This window comes from Hyla sarda, chromosome 2 (assembly GCF_029499605.1).
Source record: "Hyla sarda isolate aHylSar1 chromosome 2, aHylSar1.hap1, whole genome shotgun sequence".
Classification (NCBI taxonomy): domain Eukaryota; kingdom Metazoa; phylum Chordata; class Amphibia; order Anura; family Hylidae; genus Hyla; species Hyla sarda.
The window spans coordinates 316,354,482-316,374,202 of record NC_079190.1 but is presented as its reverse complement, the minus strand read 5'-3'; positions in this window follow the sequence as shown (position 1 = coordinate 316,374,202).

Sequence of the window (19,721 nt, the reverse complement as noted above, 5' to 3'; positions counted from 1 at the left end):
GAGGGGACAACGGGCATCCTTGTCTTGTTCCCCTCTTCAGTTCAACCGTGCCTCCTTGTTTGCTTTTGGAGAATTGCACATAGTTGTCACACCTCTCAAAAACTTCTCCCCCAGGTTCATGTGTTGTATTACTTTAAAGAGGAATCCCCACTCCACCCTGTCAAAAGCTTTATGCGTGTCTAGCGACAGAATGGAGTGGACTCCCTCCCCCTCACATGGGGTCTGCATATTAAAGAACACCCTTCTGATATTGCTATATATATTTCTCCCAGGAACAAGTCCCTTCTGCTCTACTCCTATTAACTTAGTGATCACTCTCTCATTATTTTCCCAAATATATTTTGGTCTGTGTTTAAAAGGGAGATTGGTCTAAATGCCTTCATCTCTATATTGTCCTTCCCTTTTTTGGTATCAAAGTGATTATCGCTTCAGACATTGATTGGGACATAGTAAGTAAAGGTAGGAGGGCGGCACTGGATATTCGCCGTGCACGTGGAGGATAACAAATCCATCGTAGAAAAGACTCCCGGCACCGGCTTCTTTTTCAAATGCTTTTATTGTGCATATAACACACGCAAGACGCGTTTCGGCTGCTTAGCCTTTTTCAATTGCCTTTGCAATTAAATAAGGCTAAGCAGCCGAAACGCGTCTTGCGTGTGTTATATGCACAATAAAAGCATTTCAAAAAGAAGCCGGTGCGGGAGTCTTTTCTACGATTGATTGGGACATAACCCCTCTTTCCAAGGATTCATTAATTACTTCAAAATGGAAGGACAATAAAGGATCATTGAACATCTTGGAAATTTCAAACACCAGCCCATCCGAGCCTGGTGCAGAAAAATGGGAAAATTACCTTAAAGCTGCTTTAATTTCCTCATACTAATTTCTCTATTTAATTCTCTGTTGTCACCCTCATCCAATACTGACAAGTTGAGTTTTTGAAGGCATTCCCCTATTCTCTTCCTCATATACAACATTTGATAGTATTCTAGGGCAATTTCTTTCACCTCTTTCCCATAGTGATTTTTAAGTACGGTAATTTTTTTATTATCTTTTTGATTTTAAATCATTCCTGTTAGTAGTTTATTTGGTTTCCCTGTTTCTGTGTGTTGCTTTTGTCCCCTAAAGAATAGTGCACGCTGTGCTTTCTCTATAACCAATTTTTGATGTATTTCTTGTTGATGTGTTACTTTTCCTCAGTTTTCTATTGGTGGTACTCTCCCATATTCCTCTTCTGCTTTTTTGATGTTTTCAAAAATCTCATTTTCTTTTGGTTTGCAGTTCTTCCTAAATTTTGCAATGTTTTTACATAATATTTCCCTGAGGAAGGCTTTTAGTGTGTCCCATGCAATAAGATCAGTAGATCCTTTATTAATTTCCCAAAAGCTCTCTGCTGACACCTCTGTCTGTGTTAGGAACTGTCTAGAGTAGGAGAAAATCCCCATAGCAAACCTCTTCTGCTCCGGACAGTTCCTGAACAGTGGTGGCAGCAGAGAGACTGAAAAAAAAAATACTCAACTTCGTAGTATACAGCAGCTGATAAGTACTGGAAGGATTAAGATTGTTAAATAGAAGAAATTTACAAATCTGTTTAACTTTCTGGCACCAGTTGATTTAAAAAAAAAATTAATAAAATGTTTTCCACTAGAGTACCCCTTTAACTTCAGATCTGCACCAACATACACCAATGCAGGTAATTATTAAAAATTTTAAACAGCAATATACTTACCTAAATGGCGCTTTTATGACAGGGGTAGAAGATTATACTGATTTTATAAAATGAAAAAAAAAGTGCAAAATGTGTCCACGAAAACCCCCCCCCAAAAAAACCTGCACTAGGATGCAGTCTATCGCAAGCCCTTCTCCGACGGGAGAGAGGCCCCACAACAAACCTACCCTTCCCCTCTGGGCCAAAGGGCACCTGTAAGGATCCGGGTTCAATGTCCCTTTTCATCAAAGCCAATAAGAGACCAAAAGTGCTCCCAGCATCCATCTAGGCCAGGGATCTCAAACTCAAATTATGTGGGTGCCACTGGAGGTAGAGGCTGGGTGAACCTGGGCCGCATGCGCCCCTCACATATAATGCCCCCATCATGCCCCCCTCACATATAATGCCCCCATCATGCACCCCTCACATATAATGCCCCCATCATGTGCCCCTCACATATAATGACTAACAATTTGGACCAATGGGTGGAGGGTTGAACATTCAGGAACAGTTGGTCAAGAGTTTATATCAGGAAAGGTCGGGCACAGCCTGGTTGCAGTCATCGATCAAGGGATCCTACCCGTGCGGATCATGTTCCTTTTGTCGATTTATGCCTAAAAAGAAACAATTTGTAAATCATAATTAAACACAAAAAGAATAAACTGCACCAGATAGGTATATATTGTACTCTGTATTTCATGATATGTACTAGGTGCTAGGGGTCTATAAGTTGTAAATCAGTATAGCTCCATAAACTATTTTATGCAAAAGGAGAGAAAAAACTCAAACAAAGAGCAATTGCTACTGATAAGTATACAAAATTTTAATTGTTATATCCAAAAAGTTAAAAAACGTCACACATTTGTGACTAAATTCAATAAAGATAAAATACCAGATGTGTATGTATAAAGCAATACAAAATGAGATGTCTCAGATACAGCCAAAAAACACGTAGGTGGATCAGGTACAGTAATAGTAATAATCAGGTACAGTAATAGTAATAATCACAATGGTAACCGGTGGTTACAGGTTTCCATTATGGGTAAGTGAGGATCACTGAACTATCTATTATTGATTTACTTTGGGCTTATTCATAATACCAATCATGTGATAGAGCAGTTAGCTTCACATTCATTATACTGGGGCCCTTTCTGGACCCCTTGGTTACTTCTTATTGAATAAGAGCCATATTACATCATTCCCTGACCTCACTATATATATATCCATTGTGATTATTACTATTACTGTACCTGATCCACCTACGTGTTTTTTGGCTGTATCTGAGACATCTCATTTTGTATTGCTTTATACATACACATCTGGTATTTTATCTTTATTGAATTTAGTCACAAATGTGTGACGTTTTTTAACTTTTTGGATATAACAATTAAAATTTTGTATACTTATCAGTAGCAATTGCTCTTTGTTTGAGTTTTTTCTCTCCTTTTGCATAAAATTTGTAAATCATGTAGATAATGAAACTTATATCATCAAAGATTTCATAAATACAATGGGAGTGGTCTATGTGGCAGAGTGCCCTTGTCCCAAATTCTATGTGGGAAAGACAATACAGGAGCTACGTAGACTCATATCAAAACATGTTAGCACAATAAACACAAAAGCTGACGCTCCCATCGCCAGACATATGAGGGATGTGCATCCCCACAATCCCCTTGAATTAAAATTCTGGGGGATATCACATTACAAATTAGGACCTAGACGAGGGAACTTGAACACAAAATTATTACGTGAGGAAGCTCGCTGGATATTTCACCTCAAAACCAAGACCCCTAGCGGTCTAAATGAAGGTTTTACCTTTTCTGCATTTTTGTAATGCATAAAAAATCCTTTGAAGCCTGCAATTAATTATTAGTATATAAAATGATGGATCATTTTTGCCAAGAAATGAGCCGTTTAGTGATGTCTAGTAGTAAGTTGGTATAGAATATTGATTATTATCAATCACTGATTAATAGGAAGATCTCACAACAATATGACATTCCTTATTTAATATATTTTTTACTTAGGTTTTAGTAACTACAAAACAAAATGGAAATTGTATATAGGTAGATTGACATGTATGGTCCTATGAGTGGATAGTGATGCTGTGTGCTATCCTATGGTGGACGGTATACAGCATCGCTTGATGACCTACTATCCTATGGGAAATATGAACATGCCTATTTAGGTGTGCATGCAAATTGGTCTATATACTTACCTGGATGTGGATATCTACTTGTGATTGATACCTGATTACCTATGTGTGGATATTGGTAGTAGGATATACCATTGTTTGGCCAATCCCTTCTGGTTTATGAGATATACGAATATACTTACTTGGTTATTTATGAATAATGGTCTAAATATGTTTAATATCCTATTTGGCTGTGGAAGCTAGTAGTCATCATATGAAGATCTGTGATCTATATTTTATAGATTGATATGTATACTTCAGTAATTTAATTAGTACTACCTATTAGTGGCAGGATATTATTATATCTACCTGAATGTGGATAAGTAATAAATGATCATATAGCCAGTAAAATAAAAATAATAACAAAATAAGAAGAGCACATTAGATGGATTGGCCAATAATGATATACCTTGCTCATAATAATACATCCTGATTTTTACCTTAAGTATAATGCCCCCCATCATGCCCCCAGACAGGCCCTCAGATAGATATGACCCCCATCAGGTAGGGCTCCCCAGTAGGTAAAAAGGCCCCCATATAGATATGACCCCCATCTGGTAGGGCTCCCCAGTAGGTACACAGGCCCCCATATAGATATGACCCCCATCTGGTAGGGCTCACCAGTAGGTAAACAGGCCCCCATATAGAAATGACCCCCATCTAGTAGGGCTCCCCAGTAGGTACACAGGCCCCCATATAGATATGACCTCCATCTGGTAGGGCTCCCCAGTAGGTAAACAGGCCCCCATATAGATATGACCCCCATCTGGTAGGGCTCCCCAATAGGTACACAGGCCCCCATATAGATATGACCTCCATCTGGTAGGGCTCCCCAGTAGATACACAGGCCCCCATATAGATATGACCCCCATCTAGTAGGGCTCCCCAGTAGGTACACAGGCCCCCAGTTTGATATGACCTCCATCAGGCAGGGCTCCTAAGTAGGTATAGAGGCCCCAGATAGATCACTGATGGGGGTAATGTCTATCTTGGGGCCTGTCTATACTTGGGAGCCCTACCTGATGATCAGGAAGGGGTTCCCAATAGGTGTATAGGCCCCCAGATAGATATTACCCCCGGCAGGTAGGGCTCCTATTTAAACAATTATGCCCCCTAAAAAGATAAGTTAGCCTCTGGTGATAAGCAGCTCCTCCCTTATTAGGCAAGTAATTAGGCAAGTTAAGTTTCACAGCTACAGTACTTACATCTCACTGCTGCAGCCTAAAAAAAGCCTTCTTTGCGGGGATGTGCACGTTAGGTGACGTCGTCACATGCGCTGCGCGGGACGTCAGTGTCCCAGCATCCTGCACTGCGGAGGCAATGACATCACCAATCGCGCGCATTCCTACAGGAAGGCGCGTTATAGGCTGCAGCAGGGAGATATAGGTACAGTAGCAGTGTGTGCCCACGTGTGTGAAGTCTTCCAGCATTTAGCGTTGCTTGCCCGAAGCAGGGATAAATGCCTGAAGAAATCACCTCCCCGGTGCCCGGGAGTTTGAGTCCCCTGATCTAGCCGTATACAGATGGCATCTTTGGCAATGCAGAGATGCCTGGGGTTTTGCAGGGAGGTAAGGAACCTAATGGTCACACAATTCTCCCCTAGACCAGCAGAAGGGACACCCAGAAGGGCTATCACAACCTGACAATCCTTGTGACACACACACATCATGTAAAAGTGACAGAGTGACATGAAAAAACAAATAAATAAGGGGATGATGCAGTGCTATGATTGACAAATGTTATATGTACAGTATATCCAGATTAAAATGACTTTTCTACTTCTCCTCTCCTCTCTTTTGCATCCACACTGGTGTTTTTTTAAGGTTATGTCCAAACATTGCAAAATGGATAGCAATATACACTGCTCAAAAAAATAAAGGGAACACTTAAACAACACAATGTAACCCCAAGTCAATCACACTCCAAGAAATCACACTGTCCACTTAGGAAGCAACACTGATTGACAATCAATTTCACATGCTGTTGTGCAAATGGAACAGACAACAGGTTGAAAATATAGGCAATTAGCAAGACACCTCCAATAAAGGAGTGGTTCTGCAGGTGGTGACCACTGACCACTTCTCAGTTCCTATGCTTCCTGGCTTATGTTTTGGTCACTTTTGAATGCTGACGGTGCTTTCACTCTAGTGGTAGCATGAGACAGAGTCTACAACCCACGCAAGTGGCTCAGGTAGTGCAGCTCATCCAGGATGGCACATCAATGCGAGCTGTGGCAAGAAGATTTGCTGTGTATGTCAGCGTAGTGTCCAGAGCATGGAGGCGCTACCAGGAGAAAGGCCAGTACATCAGGAGACGTGGAGGAGGCCATAAGAGGGGAATAACCCAGCAGCAGGACCGCTACCTTCGCCTTTGTGCAAGAGCCCTGCAAAATGACCACCAGCAGGCCACAAATGTGCATATGTCCACTCAAATGGTCAGAAACAGACTCCATAAGGGTGGTATGAGGGCCCGATGTCCACAGGTGGGGGATGTGCTTACAGCCCAACATCGTGCAGAACGTTTGGCATTTGCCAGAGAACACCAAGGTTGTCAAATTTGTCACTGGTACCCTGTGCTCTTCACAGATGAAAGCAGGATCACACTGAGCACATGTGACAGACGTGACAGAGTCTGGAGACGCCATGAAGAATGTTCTGCTGTCTGCAACATCCTCCAGCACGACCGGATTGGCGGTGGGTCAGTAATGGTGTGGGGTGGTATTTCTTTGGGGGGGCCACACAGCCCTCCATGTGCTTGTCAGAGGTAGCCTGACTTCCATTAGGTACCGAGATGAGATCCTCAGACCCCTTGTGAGACCATATGCTGGTGCGGTTGGCCCGGGGTTCCTCCTAATGCAAGACAATGCTAGATCTCATGTGGCTAGAGTGTGTCAGCAGTTCCTGCAAGAGGAAGGCATTGATGCTATGGACTGGCCCGCCCGTAACCCAGACCTGAATCCAATTGAGCACATCTGGGACATCATGTCTTGCTCCATCCACCAATACCTCGTTGCACCACAGACTGTCCAGGAGTTGGCAGATGCTTTAGTCCAGGTCTGGGAGGACATCCCTCAGGAGACCATCCGCCACCTCATCAGGAGAATGCCCAGGCATTGTAGGGAGGTCATACGGGCACATGGAGGCCACACACACTACTGAGCCTCGTTTTGACTTGTTTTAAGGACATTACATCAAAGTTGGTGTCACGATGCCGGCTGGCAGGTAGTGGACCCTCTGTGCCAGAGAGGGATTGGCGTGGACCGTGCTAGTGGACCGGTTCTAAGCCACTACTGGTTTTCACCAGAGCCCGCCGCAAAGCGGGATGGTCTTGCTGCGGCGGTAGTGACCAGGTCGTATCCACTAGCAACGGCTCACCTCTCTGGCTGCTGAAGATAGGCGCGGTACAAGGGAGTAGGCAGAAGCAAGGTCGGACGTAGCAGAAGGTCGGGGCAGGCAGCAAGGATCGTAGTCAGGGGCAACGGCAGAAGGTCTGGAAACACTGGCAAGGAACACACAAGGAACGCTTTCACTGGCACTAAGGCAACAAGATCCGGCAAGGGAGTGCAAGGGAAGTGAGGTAATATAGGGAAGTGCACAGGTGAAAACCCTAATTGGAACCACTGCGCCAATCAGCGGCGCAGTGGCCCTTTAAATCGCAGAGACCCGGCGCGCGCGCGCCCTAGGGAGCGGGGCCGCGCGCGCCGGGACAGAACAGACGGGGAGCGAGTCAGGTAGGGGAGCCGGGGTGCGCATCGCGAGCGGGCGCTACCCGCATCGCGAATCGCATCCCGGCTGGCAGCAGGATCGCAGCGCCCCGGGTCAGAGGACGTGACCGGAGCGCTGCAGCGGAGGGAGTGAAGCGAGCGCTCCGGGGAGGAGCGGGGACCCGGAGCGCTCGGCGTAACAGTACCCCCCCCCTTGGGTCTCCCCCTCTTCTTGGAGCCTGAGAACCTGAGGAGCAGACTTTTGTCAAGGATGTTGTCCTCAGGTTCCCAGGATCTCTCTTCAGGACCACAACCCTCCCAGTCTACTAAAAAAAAATTTTTCCCTCTGACCTTTTTGGCAGCCAAAATTTCCTTGACCGAGAAGACGTCCGAGGAGCCGGAAACAGGAGTGGGAGGAACAGATTTGGGAGAAAAACGGTTGAGGATGAGTGGTTTGAGAAGAGAGACGTGAAAGGCATTAGGGATACGAAGAGAAGGAGGAAGAAGAAGTTTATAAGAGACAGGATTAATTTGACACAAAATTTTGAAAGGACCAAGATAGCGTGGTCCCAACTTGTAGCTAGGGACACGGAAGCGGACATATTTAGCGGAGAGCCATACCTTGTCTCCAGGGGAAAAAACGGGGGGAGCTCTTCTTTTCTTATCCGCGAACCTCTTCATGCGTGAAGAAGCCTGTAAGAGAGAATTTTGGGTCTCTCTCCATATAATGGAAAGGTCACGAGAAATTTCATCCACAGCGGGCAGACCAGAGGGCAAGGGGGTAGGGAGGGGGGGAAGAGGGTGACGGCCGTACACCACGAAAAATGGGGATTTGGAGGAAGATTCAGAGACCCTGAAGTTATACGAGAATTCGGCCCATGGAAGGAGATCTGCCCAGTCATCCTGGCGGGAGGAAACAAAATGTCGCAAATAATCACCCAGGATCTGGTTAATTCTTTCTACTTGTCCATTGGACTGGGGATGATATGCAGAGGAAAAATTTAATTTAATCTTGAGTTGTTTACAGAGAGCTCTCCAGAATTTAGACACGAATTGGACCCCTCTATCCGAGACAATCTGCGTAGGCAACCCGTGAAGACGAAAAATGTGTACAAAAAATTGTTTAGCCAACTGAGGCGCAGAAGGAAGACCAGGAAGAGGGATGAAATGTGCCATTTTGGAGAATCGATCAACGACCACCCAAATAACGGTGTTGCCACGGGAAGGGGGTAAATCAGTAATAAAATCCATACCAATCAGAGACCAAGGCTGTTCGGGGACAGGCAGAGGATGAAGAAAACCAGCGGGCTTCTGGCGAGGAGTCTTATCCCGGGCACAGATAGTGCAGGCTCGCACAAAGTCCCCAACATCCGTCTCCAGAGTCGGCCACCAATAGAAGCGGGAGATGAGTTGCACAGATTTCTTGATGCCCGCATGACCTGCGAGATGGGAGGAGTGACCCCATTTGAGGATTCCGAGGCGTTGGCGTGGAGAAACAAAGGTCTTTCCTGGAGGAGTCTGCCTGATGGAGGCAGGAGAAGTGGAGATCAGGCAGTCAGGTGGAATGATGTGTTGCGGAGGGAGATCAACTTCTGAGGCATCCGAGGAACGAGAGAGAGCATCGGCCCTAATGTTCTTATCGGCAGGACGAAAGTGAATCTCAAAATTAAATCGGGCAAAGAACAGAGACCACCGGGCCTGGCGAGGATTCAGCCGTTGGGCCGACTGGAGGTAGGAGAGGTTCTTGTGGTCGGTGTAGATAATAACAGGAAATCTTGATCCCTCCAGCAGATGCCTCCATTCCTCAAGTGCTAATTTAATGGCTAGAAGCTCTCGATCCCCGATGGAGTAGTTCCTCTCTGCTGGAGAGAAGGTCCTAGAGAAAAAACCACAAGTGACAGCATGCCCGGAAGAATTTTTTTGTAGAAGAACAGCTCCAGCTCCTACTGAGGAGGCATCAACCTCCAATAGGAAGGGTTTGGAAGGGTCAGGTCTGGAGAGCACGGGAGCCGAAGAAAAGGCAGACTTGAGTCGTTTAAAGGAGTCTTCTGCTTGAGGAGGCCAGGACTTGGGATCAGCATTTTTTTTGGTTAAAGCCACGATAGGAGCCACAATGGTAGAAAAATGTGGAATAAATTGCCTGTAATAATTGGCGAACCCCAAAAAGCGTTGGATAGCACGGAGTCCGGAGGGGCGTGGCCAATTTAAGACGGCAGAGAGTTTGTCTGGATCCATCTGTAGTCCCTGGCCAGAGACCAAATATCCTAGAAAAGGAAGAGATTGGCATTCAAACAGACATTTCTCAATTTTGGCATAGAGTTGGTTGTCACGAAGTCTCTGAAGAACCATACGGACATGCTGGCGGTGTTCTTCTAGATTGGCAGAAAAAATTAGGATATCGTCCAGATATACCACAACACAGGAGTATAACAGATCACGAAAAATTTCATTGACAAAGTCTTGGAAGACGGCAGGGGCATTGCACAGTCCAAAGGGCATGACCAGATACTCAAAGTGTCCATCTCTGGTGTTAAATGCCGTTTTCCACTCGTCCCCCTCTCTGATGCGGATGAGGTTATAGGCGCCTCTTAAGTCCAATTTAGTGAAGATGTGGGCACCTTGGAGGCGATCAAAGAGTTCAGAGATGAGGGGTAAGGGGTAGCGGTTCTTAACCGTGATTTTATTAAGACCGCGGTAGTCAATGCAAGGACGTAGGGAGCCATCTTTTTTGGACACAAAGAAAAATCCGGCTCCGGCAGGAGAGGAGGATTTACGGATAAAGCCCTTTTTTAGATTCTCCTGGACGTATTCGGACATGGCAAGAGTCTCTGGGGCAGAGAGAGGATAAATTCTGCCCCGGGGTGGAGTAGTACCCGGGAGGAGGTCGATAGGGCAATCATAAGGCCTGTGAGGAGGTAGAGTCTCAGCTTGTTTTTTGCAGAAAACATCCGCGAAGTCCATATAGGCCTTAGGGAGACCGGTTACTGGAGGAACCACAGAGTTACGGCAAGGGTTACTGGGAACCGGTTTTAGACAGTTCTTGGAACAAGAGGACCCCCAACTCTTGATCTCCCCAGTGGACTAATCCAGGGTTGGGGAATGAAGTTGAAGCCAGGGAAGTCCAAGGAGAATCTCCGAGGTGCAATTGGGAAGGACCAAAAGTTCAATCCTCTCATGATGAGATCCGATGCTCATAAGAAGGGGCTCCGTGCGGAAACGTATGGTACAGTCCAATCTTTCATTATTTACACAATTGATGTAGAGGGGTCTGGCGAGACTGGTCACTGGGATGTTGAACCTGTTGACGAGAGAGGCCAAAATAAAATTTCCTGCAGATCCAGAGTCCAAGAAGGCCACTGTAGAGAAGGAGAAGGCAGAGGCAGACATCCGCACAGGCACAGTAAGACGTGGAGAAGCAGAGTAGACATCAAGGACTGTCTCACCCTTGTGCGGAGTCAGCGTACGTCTTTCCAGGCGGGGAGGACGGATAGGACAATCCCTCAGGAAGTGTTCGGTACTAGCACAGTACAGGCAGAGGTTCTCCATACGGCGTCGTGTCCTCTCTTGAGGTGTCAGGCGAGACCGGTCGACCTGCATAGCCTCCACGGCGGGAGGCACAGGAACAGATTGCAGGGGACCAGAGGAGAGAGGAGCCGAGGAGACGAAACGCCTCGTGCGAACAGAGTCCATATCTTGGCGGAGTTCCTGACGCCTTTCAGAAAAACGCATGTCAATGCGAGTGGCTAGGTGAATAAGTTCATGTAGATTAGCAGGAATTTCTCGTGCGGCCAGAACATCTTTAATGTTGCTGGATAGGCCTTTTTTGAAGGTCGCGCAGAGGGCCTCATTATTCCAGGACAATTCTGAAGCAAGTGTACGGAATTGTACGGCATACTCGCCAACGGAAGAATTACCCTGGACCAGGTTCAACAGGGCAGTCTCAGCAGAAGAGGCTCGGGCAGGTTCCTCAAAGACACTTCGGATTTCCGAGAAGAAGGAGTGTACAGAGGCAGTGACGGGGTCATTGCGGTCCCAGAGCGGTGTGGCCCATGACAGGGCTTTTCCGGACAGAAGACTGACTACGAAAGCCACCTTAGACCTTTCAGTGGGAAACAGGTCCGACATCATCTCCAGATGCAGGGAACATTGGGAAAGAAAGCCACGGCAAAACTTAGAGTCCCCATCAAATTTATCCGGCAAGGATAAGCGTATCCCAGGAGCGGCCACTCGCTGCGGAGGAGGTGCAGGAGCTGGCGGAGGAGATGACTGCTGAAGCTGTGGTAGCAACTGTTGTAGCATAACGGTCAGTTGAGACAGCTGTTGGCCTTGTTGCGCTATCTGTTGTGACTGCTGGGCGACCACCGTGGTGAGGTCAGCGACAACTGGCAGAGGAACTTCAGCGGGATCCATGGCCGGATCTACTGTCACGATGCCGGCTGGCAGGTAGTGGACCCTCTGTGCCAGAGAGGGATTGGCGTGGACCGTGCTAGTGGACCGGTTCTAAGCCACTACTGGTTTTCACCAGAGCCCGCCGCAAAGCGGGATGGTCTTGCTGCGGCGGTAGTGACCAGGTCGTATCCACTAGCAACGGCTCACCTCTCTGGCTGCTGAAGATAGGCGCGGTACAAGGGAGTAGGCAGAAGCAAGGTCGGACGTAGCAGAAGGTCGGGGCAGGCAGCAAGGATCGTAGTCAGGGGCAACGGCAGAAGGTCTGGAAACACTGGCAAGGAACACACAAGGAACGCTTTCACTGGCACTAAGGCAACAAGATCCGGCAAGGGAGTGCAAGGGAAGTGAGGTAATATAGGGAAGTGCACAGGTGAAAACCCTAATTGGAACCACTGCGCCAATCAGCGGCGCAGTGGCCCTTTAAATCGCAGAGACCCGGCGCGCGCGCGCCCTAGGGAGCGGGGCCGCGCGCGCCGGGACAGAACAGACGGGGAGCGAGTCAGGTAGGGGAGCCGGGGTGCGCATCGCGAGCGGGCGCTACCCGCATCGCGAATCGCATCCCGGCTGGCAGTAGGATCGCAGCGCCCCGGGTCAGAGGACGTGACCGGAGCGCTGCAGCGGAGGGAGTGAAGCGAGCGCTCCGGGGAGGAGCGGGGACCCGGAGCGCTCGGCGTAACAGTTGGATCAGCCTGTAGTGCTGTTTTCCACTTTGATTGTGAGTGTGACTGCATATCCAGACCTCCATGGGTTGATAAATTTGATTTCCATTGATCATTTTTGTGTGATTTTGCTGTCAGCACATTCATGTAAAGACGAAACTATTTAATACGATTAGTTCATTCATTCAGATCTAGGATGTGTTATCTTAGTGTTCCCTTTATTTTTTTTGAGCAGTGCACATCTATAAAAGAGCAATAAAAATATGTTCGTATTTATAATCTAATAATGTGCACAATGAAATCCTATGGAAAAGTGGCTCAGTACACACACAGTTTTCGAAAAACATGTGCACAGGCAGCTGCTTTTCCAAAGGTTTTCATTGTGCACAATATTACATGTATTTTATTTTACACTGTGTGAAAGTAGCCTTATACTGCATAAAAAACTGCCACATAAATATGCATATATATATATATAACGGTCTATGGCTGCGTTCCTATACAGTTTTTTTTTTTCTGCTTTGTGCAATGTTTACATCCCACAATATATGCCAAACTATGGTAGTATTTTGGAAAGTAAACAGCCCAAAAGTAGTCCCTTATTTTACCATTCAATTTAATGTACTTTGATGGTACACTAAATATAACAACATCGGACAACATAACCTAGGAAAAAGAAAAAGGGGGGATAACAACATGTAAGGTCATGCCAACATGGTGGCAAAATAGACCTTATATATCCCATGCACAAGTGTAAACCATAAACATGTGAACTCCATACATTTATAGAAAGAACCAAAGAGAGGAAAGTGCTAAATTTATTAATTCCGTAGAATATACAATACAAAAATGGTAAAATTACGTAATGTCAAGGAGGAATACATCAACAAAAAACGGTGGTATCACTGGCTCTGCACATAAGACATAAGCTATAGTATATAAAGTATATTGTTATCCGTATCAGCAACAATGAATAAAAAATATTTAAAACAGCACACTAATTGCACCTATCCAAGTAATTGCACTGTAACATGTCAATAATACATATATCTCAAAGTGAGACCAAAGTGCTACATATAGTACAAAAGTGCATGGAGCATGTAAACAAAGGAAGTTTTGCAGAGATACAGACCAATGTAAATATATACAGCAGTATAGCAGTAGATGGCATAGACCGGGATAGCACGAAGGTTGCGTCCCAGACGAAGGTTGCGTACCGAAACGTACATTGGAGTGGTGCTATCCCGATCTCTGCCATCTGCTGTTTTACTGCTGTAAATCTTTACATTGGTCTGTATTTCTGCAATATACTTCCTTTGTTTACATGCACCATGCACTTTTTTACTATATGTAGCACTTTGGTCTCACTTTGAGATACAGTTACCCCTCAACATACGATGGTAATTCGTTCCAAACGAACCATTGTTTGTTGAAACCATCGTAAGTTGAGGGATCCGTGCAATGTTAAATATAGGAAGGTATACTCACCTGTCCCCTCCGCTCCGGACCGTCACCGCTGCATCACGTCGTTACGCACGCCGCTCCTATTGGATGACGGGACGGCGTGCGCGGTGACGTGATGACAGCGATGGAGAGCGACGGGGACATGTAAGTGATCGTCACCGGACCACACGGGGCACCTTAAACGGCTATCCGGCGGCAGCTGAAGCAGTCTGCGCTGCCGGATAGCGGTTTATGCGATGGCCCCGACTTACAAAAGCATGGTGTGTTGATGCTGCCTTCAACATGCGATGGCCTCTGAGAGGCCATCTTGTGTTGAAATTATCTTATGTCGGTGCAATCGTAGGTCGGGGGGGGGGTCACTGTATATGTATTATTGACATGTTACAGTGCAATTACTTGGATGCGTGCAATTAGTGTGCTGTTCTACATATTTTTTATTCATTGTTGCTGATACGGATAACAATATACTTTATATAATATAGCTTATGTCTTATGTGCAGAGCCGGTGATACCACCGTTTCTGTTGCTGTATTCCTCTTTGACATTACGTAATTTTACCATTTTTGTATTGTATATTCTACGGAATTAATAAATTTAGCACTTCATGTGTTTTATAAGTGACTCTGTTTCCTCTCTTTGGTTCTTTCTTTGATGGTACAGTAAAGAAAGATAACAGTTTTGTATGGGTTCGAAATGTAAAACAGGTCAATAAATGACCAAAAAACAAAGACTGCTTTCAAATTACCATATTTTACAACTATTACAACTATTTTTGAAGAACTTAATATAAAGATATGAATAATCTATGGCACTGTTCAAATGGTTGTAAAAAAGTGCATGCATTAAAAAGGCAGAATGCGCTAATTTAACCCATTAATGACATGGGATTGTTTAGGCGTTAATAACTGGACAATTTTTGTTTTTGTGTTTGGTTCTTCCTTCTTGCCTTTTAATCTTTCACCTGGGGCTTGTTATATGTGGGGCCAGTAAAAATTATTTGTGCAGCAAGAGTAAAAAAAAACTTTAAACTTTTTGAAAGTTTCAATTCTACACAGTGCATTTTACAATGAAATACCATTATTCTGTATGTCAATACAATTACAATACCCAGTTTATATGTTTACATTTTTTTTCTACCTCTTTTAAAAAATGTTAACTATTTGTAAGAAAATTTGTATGCCTAAAACTGTCCCCTTCTGACTGTAGCACTAGGTTTCCACTTGTTTTTTGTGCATTTTTCCACACACATTTTTGCATTTTTCAGACACTTTTCATGACCTTTTTCCCCAGACATTTTTTACTGTCTTCAGGGCACCACTCTGTGGGTCGGATGCAGAGCACCTGAATGAGCCACGAAAATAGCTCATGTTGGGCAGGAAGTATACATCTTATATGTGCAGCACTCACTCAGTAAATCTAAGCTTCTTAAGTGACGGACATGTGAGGACAGACATAGCAGGTGCGTTTCACAGTAAAGAGCAACAACGTTTCACAACAGCTTCTTGTGGTTATCCTGTCCAGCAAGAATTTACAGTAAAAGCAGAAATCTGTATAGATCACCGCTTTTATTGTAACCCCTTGCTGAGCTGAGCGCTAGGCGCCAGCACAACAAGGGAAGAGTAAAATAGCTCTGCTGAGCAGCGCTACTTAACTTCTTGGGAGAGGTATTCATTATCCTATATATGTACACAGGGAAGAGGTGTTCACTTATCACCTCTTTCCTGGTTCAGGCCTCTGCTTGTGTAGCCCTGCCTCTAGTGATGATCCCAAACAGGGAGCCCCAGCCATTGCCAAAATACATCTCACATGATTCCCAAACAGCCAAACCCATTTTTTTTTCTTTTTTTTTTTTTTTCATATACATGTATGCGGAGGACTACTTCAGATTCATAAGACCCCTTCAGTGACCAGCATTTTATTTTTTTTAAATAAAAGGGTTAACAAGGGCTTGTGGGGAGTTTTTTTTTTTTGTATTACATTTTCTGACTTAGTAAAGGAAGCTGTCTTATAGATGGAGTGCAATACTAAGCCAGGGCTTAGCCTTTTTTTTTTATTCACATAGGGGGACTATTACATGCAATCCTTTGATTGCATACACCAGGGGTACTCAACTATTTTTAGTGAGGGTCCACTTATCCAGGCCTGCCATCCGGTGAAGGTCCAAATTGAACGCTAAGGCCTGGTTCACAAATAGCGGCCTCAGTGCCATGAAGGAAATAGCAAACAATCAACTGAAGTGTGGAGGATGTATGACCTGAATACTGCCACACACTGTACCCCTGAATATAATACTGCCGCACACTGTGCCCCTGAATATAAAACTGCCACACACTGTACCCATGGTATAATACTGCCACACACTGTACCACTGAAAATAATTCAACTACACACTGTACCCCCTGACTATAAGATTCCAATGTGAACAGGGATAAGGGTGTATTTCAGCACCTGGGTGTAACGTAGTACACCTGAGTTTCCACGCTACTCAGTATATAAGCAGTCCAGCAGAAATAGCACTCGTACAACTAAATATTTGTCCTAAGACTTGACACTTTACTTCCAATATTTCTTCATACAAAGATTTCATACAAAGATTTCATATTAAGATTTCATACAAAGATTTCATGCAGGAACCGTGTACTAGAATACAATGCAATATCACCCAGTGCATACTCGCCGATACACGGTCACAGCATTACAACAGACCTTTTCGGCTCCAGAGGTCTGTTGTAATGCCGTGACCGTGTATTGGCTAGTATGCACTGGGTGATATTGAATTGTGTTCTCGTACACTGTTCCTGCATGAAATCTTTGTATGAATGAAATACTGCCACACACTGGGCCCCTAGTATATTACTGCCACACGCTATTCTCCAGCAATATTACTGCCACATACTATGCCCCCAAATACATTTTCGACAAAAACTGTGCCCTGTACTGACTAATTTTACCTCTGTGCCCCAAATAATTGATGCCACTGTGCCCCCAGAATTAATGATGCCACTTTGCCCCAGAGTTATTTATGCCACTGTGCCCCCAGAATGAACGATGCCACTGTGCCCCCAGAATGAAGGATGCCACTATGCCCCCAGAATTAGGGATGCCACTGTGCCCCTACATGGACTTTGCCACTGTGACTCTCCAGCTGTTGCAAACTAAAACTCCCATTATGCACAGACAGAAGGTCATGATGGGAGCTGTAGTTCTACAACAACTGTCACAGGTGGGGGAACACAAATTTGTACCTGAGAGCTTGGCTCCTGTCCCAGGTCCTGTGCTGCCCCGCTGCTCTGGCCTCTTCTAGTCAGGCCTGGCCAGAGCAGATGATGCAGGCAGCGCTAATCATGCTGCCTGCATCATAGTAGAAGCGCCGAGCGTCCGGACAGGGAACACAGTGCTCCCTTGCTCCGGCCGCAGCTATTCACTTGTATTGGTGTCTTAAAGACACCTATACATATGAATGAGGGGAGAGCCAGCCGGAGCTCCGGATGACTGGCTGCTGTGGTCCAGGCCTGGACCGAGGTCCGCCAGTTGAGTACCCCTGCTGTAGGCCATCATTATAGCAGCTTTGTCTGTATAGTTGAGATACTTAGCAATAGATTGTTCCAGCTGTAATTCTTTGCCACCCAGCTTGTCAGGCGGTATTATAGGGTAGGCAGGTCCCCTTCTATGGGCTCTCTCCATGCTGCAAACGTGAGGGATTCCTAGTGCTTGAGGTAGGTCTACAGCAAATATATCATGCAGATGATTGAGACCGACAAATTCTGGCAGACCAATGAGCCTGAGGTTACTCCTAGGGATGCACCGATATATTGGCGGCCGATACATATCGGCCGAAAATAGCTATTTCGGCAAAATGCCAAAACAACTAAAAATGTGCCGATAATGACCCACCTCCCCTGCCCGCCCACAGCACAAGTTACAAACACTGCCAGTGGCAGAGGCACTCGTGGGCGGTGCAGGGGGGGCGGCCGCAACATCTGGGGGGGGGTTGCGCTCTCCGGGATAGGATTAGGAATACTTCTTTTTATGTGCCCGGGCCAGCTCCCGTGTGTGGCTGCAGGCGGGGGCCGGCCAGAGCATATAAAAACTAATACTGTGTACTAAAAACCAGGGGGCCTCTAGCTGTTGTGAAACTACAACTCCCAGCATGCCCGGACTGGCAAAGTCTGTCCGGGCATGCTGGGAGTTGTAGTTTCACAACAGCTGGAGGCCCCCTGGTTTTTAGTACACAGTATTAGTTTTTACCTGCTCTGGCCGGCCCCCGCCTGCAGCCACACACGGGAGCCGGCCCGGGCACATAAAAAGAAGTATTCCTAATCCTATCCCGGACATCCCTGTGTCCCGAAAAATCTTTTCGGGACATAAGGATGTCCGCCGGTCACTCACCATTCCCCGGCGTCCTCCCGTGATCCTCCTTCGGTCCTTCGCTTCTCCGCGTCTATGGTCGTACGCACAGGACGTCACTGACGTCCCGTGCGTACAACCATAGAGACGCAGGATCGTCGCAGGAGAACGCACGCCGGCCGGGGCCTGGTAAGTGACCGCGTCATCTTCAGTGTTCCGGTCTCCGCTCCCCCGGTCCCGGCCCCTACTGCTATGGTCCATAGGCCATAGCAGTAGATGTGACCCCGGGCCGGAGGAGCGGTGACCGGATCACTGTGGGGGCAGCAGTACAGACATACAGCCTCCAGCCGTACACTGTATATGGCTGGAAGCTGTATGTCTGTGGGGTGGGGGTAAGCTGCCTACTATTGTGGGGGAGCTGCCTAATATTGGGGGGGGGAGCTGCCTAATATTGTGTGGGGGGGGAGCTGCCTAATATTGTGGGGGGGGGAGCTGCCTAATATTGTTGGGGGGAACTGCCTGATATTGTTGGGGGGAGCTGCCTAATATTGTAGGGGGGGAGCTGCCTAATATTGTTGGGGGGAGCTGCCTGATATTGTGGGGGGGGAGAGCTGCCTAATATTGTGGGGGGAGTTGCCTAATATTGTTGGGGGGGGAGCTGCCTAATATTGTTGGGGGGAGCTGCCTAATATTGTTGGGGGGAGCTGCCTAATATTGTTGGGGGGAGCTGCCTAATATTGTGGGGGGGGGGAGCTGCTTAATATTGTGGGGGGGGAGCTGCCTAATATTGTTGGGGGGAGCTGCCTACTATTGTGGGGAACCTGCCTACTATTGTGGGGGAACTGCTGACCTAATGTGGGGGGGAGCTGCCTAAAAATGTGGGGGGAGCTGCCTAATATTGTGTGGGAACTGCCTAGTATTGTTGGGGGGAGCTGCCTACTATTGTGGGGAACCTGCCTACTATTGTGGGGGAAATGCTGACCTAATTTGGGAACCTGCCTACTGTTGTGGGGGAGCTGCCTACTATTGCGGGGAGCTGCCTACTATTGCGGGGGAGCTGCCTACTATTGCGGGGGAGCTGCCTACTATTGCGGGGAAGCTGCCTACTATTGCGGGGAAGCTGCCTACTATTGCGGGGGAGCTGCCTACTATTGCGGGGGAGCTGCCTACTATTGCGGGGGAGCTGCCTACTATTGT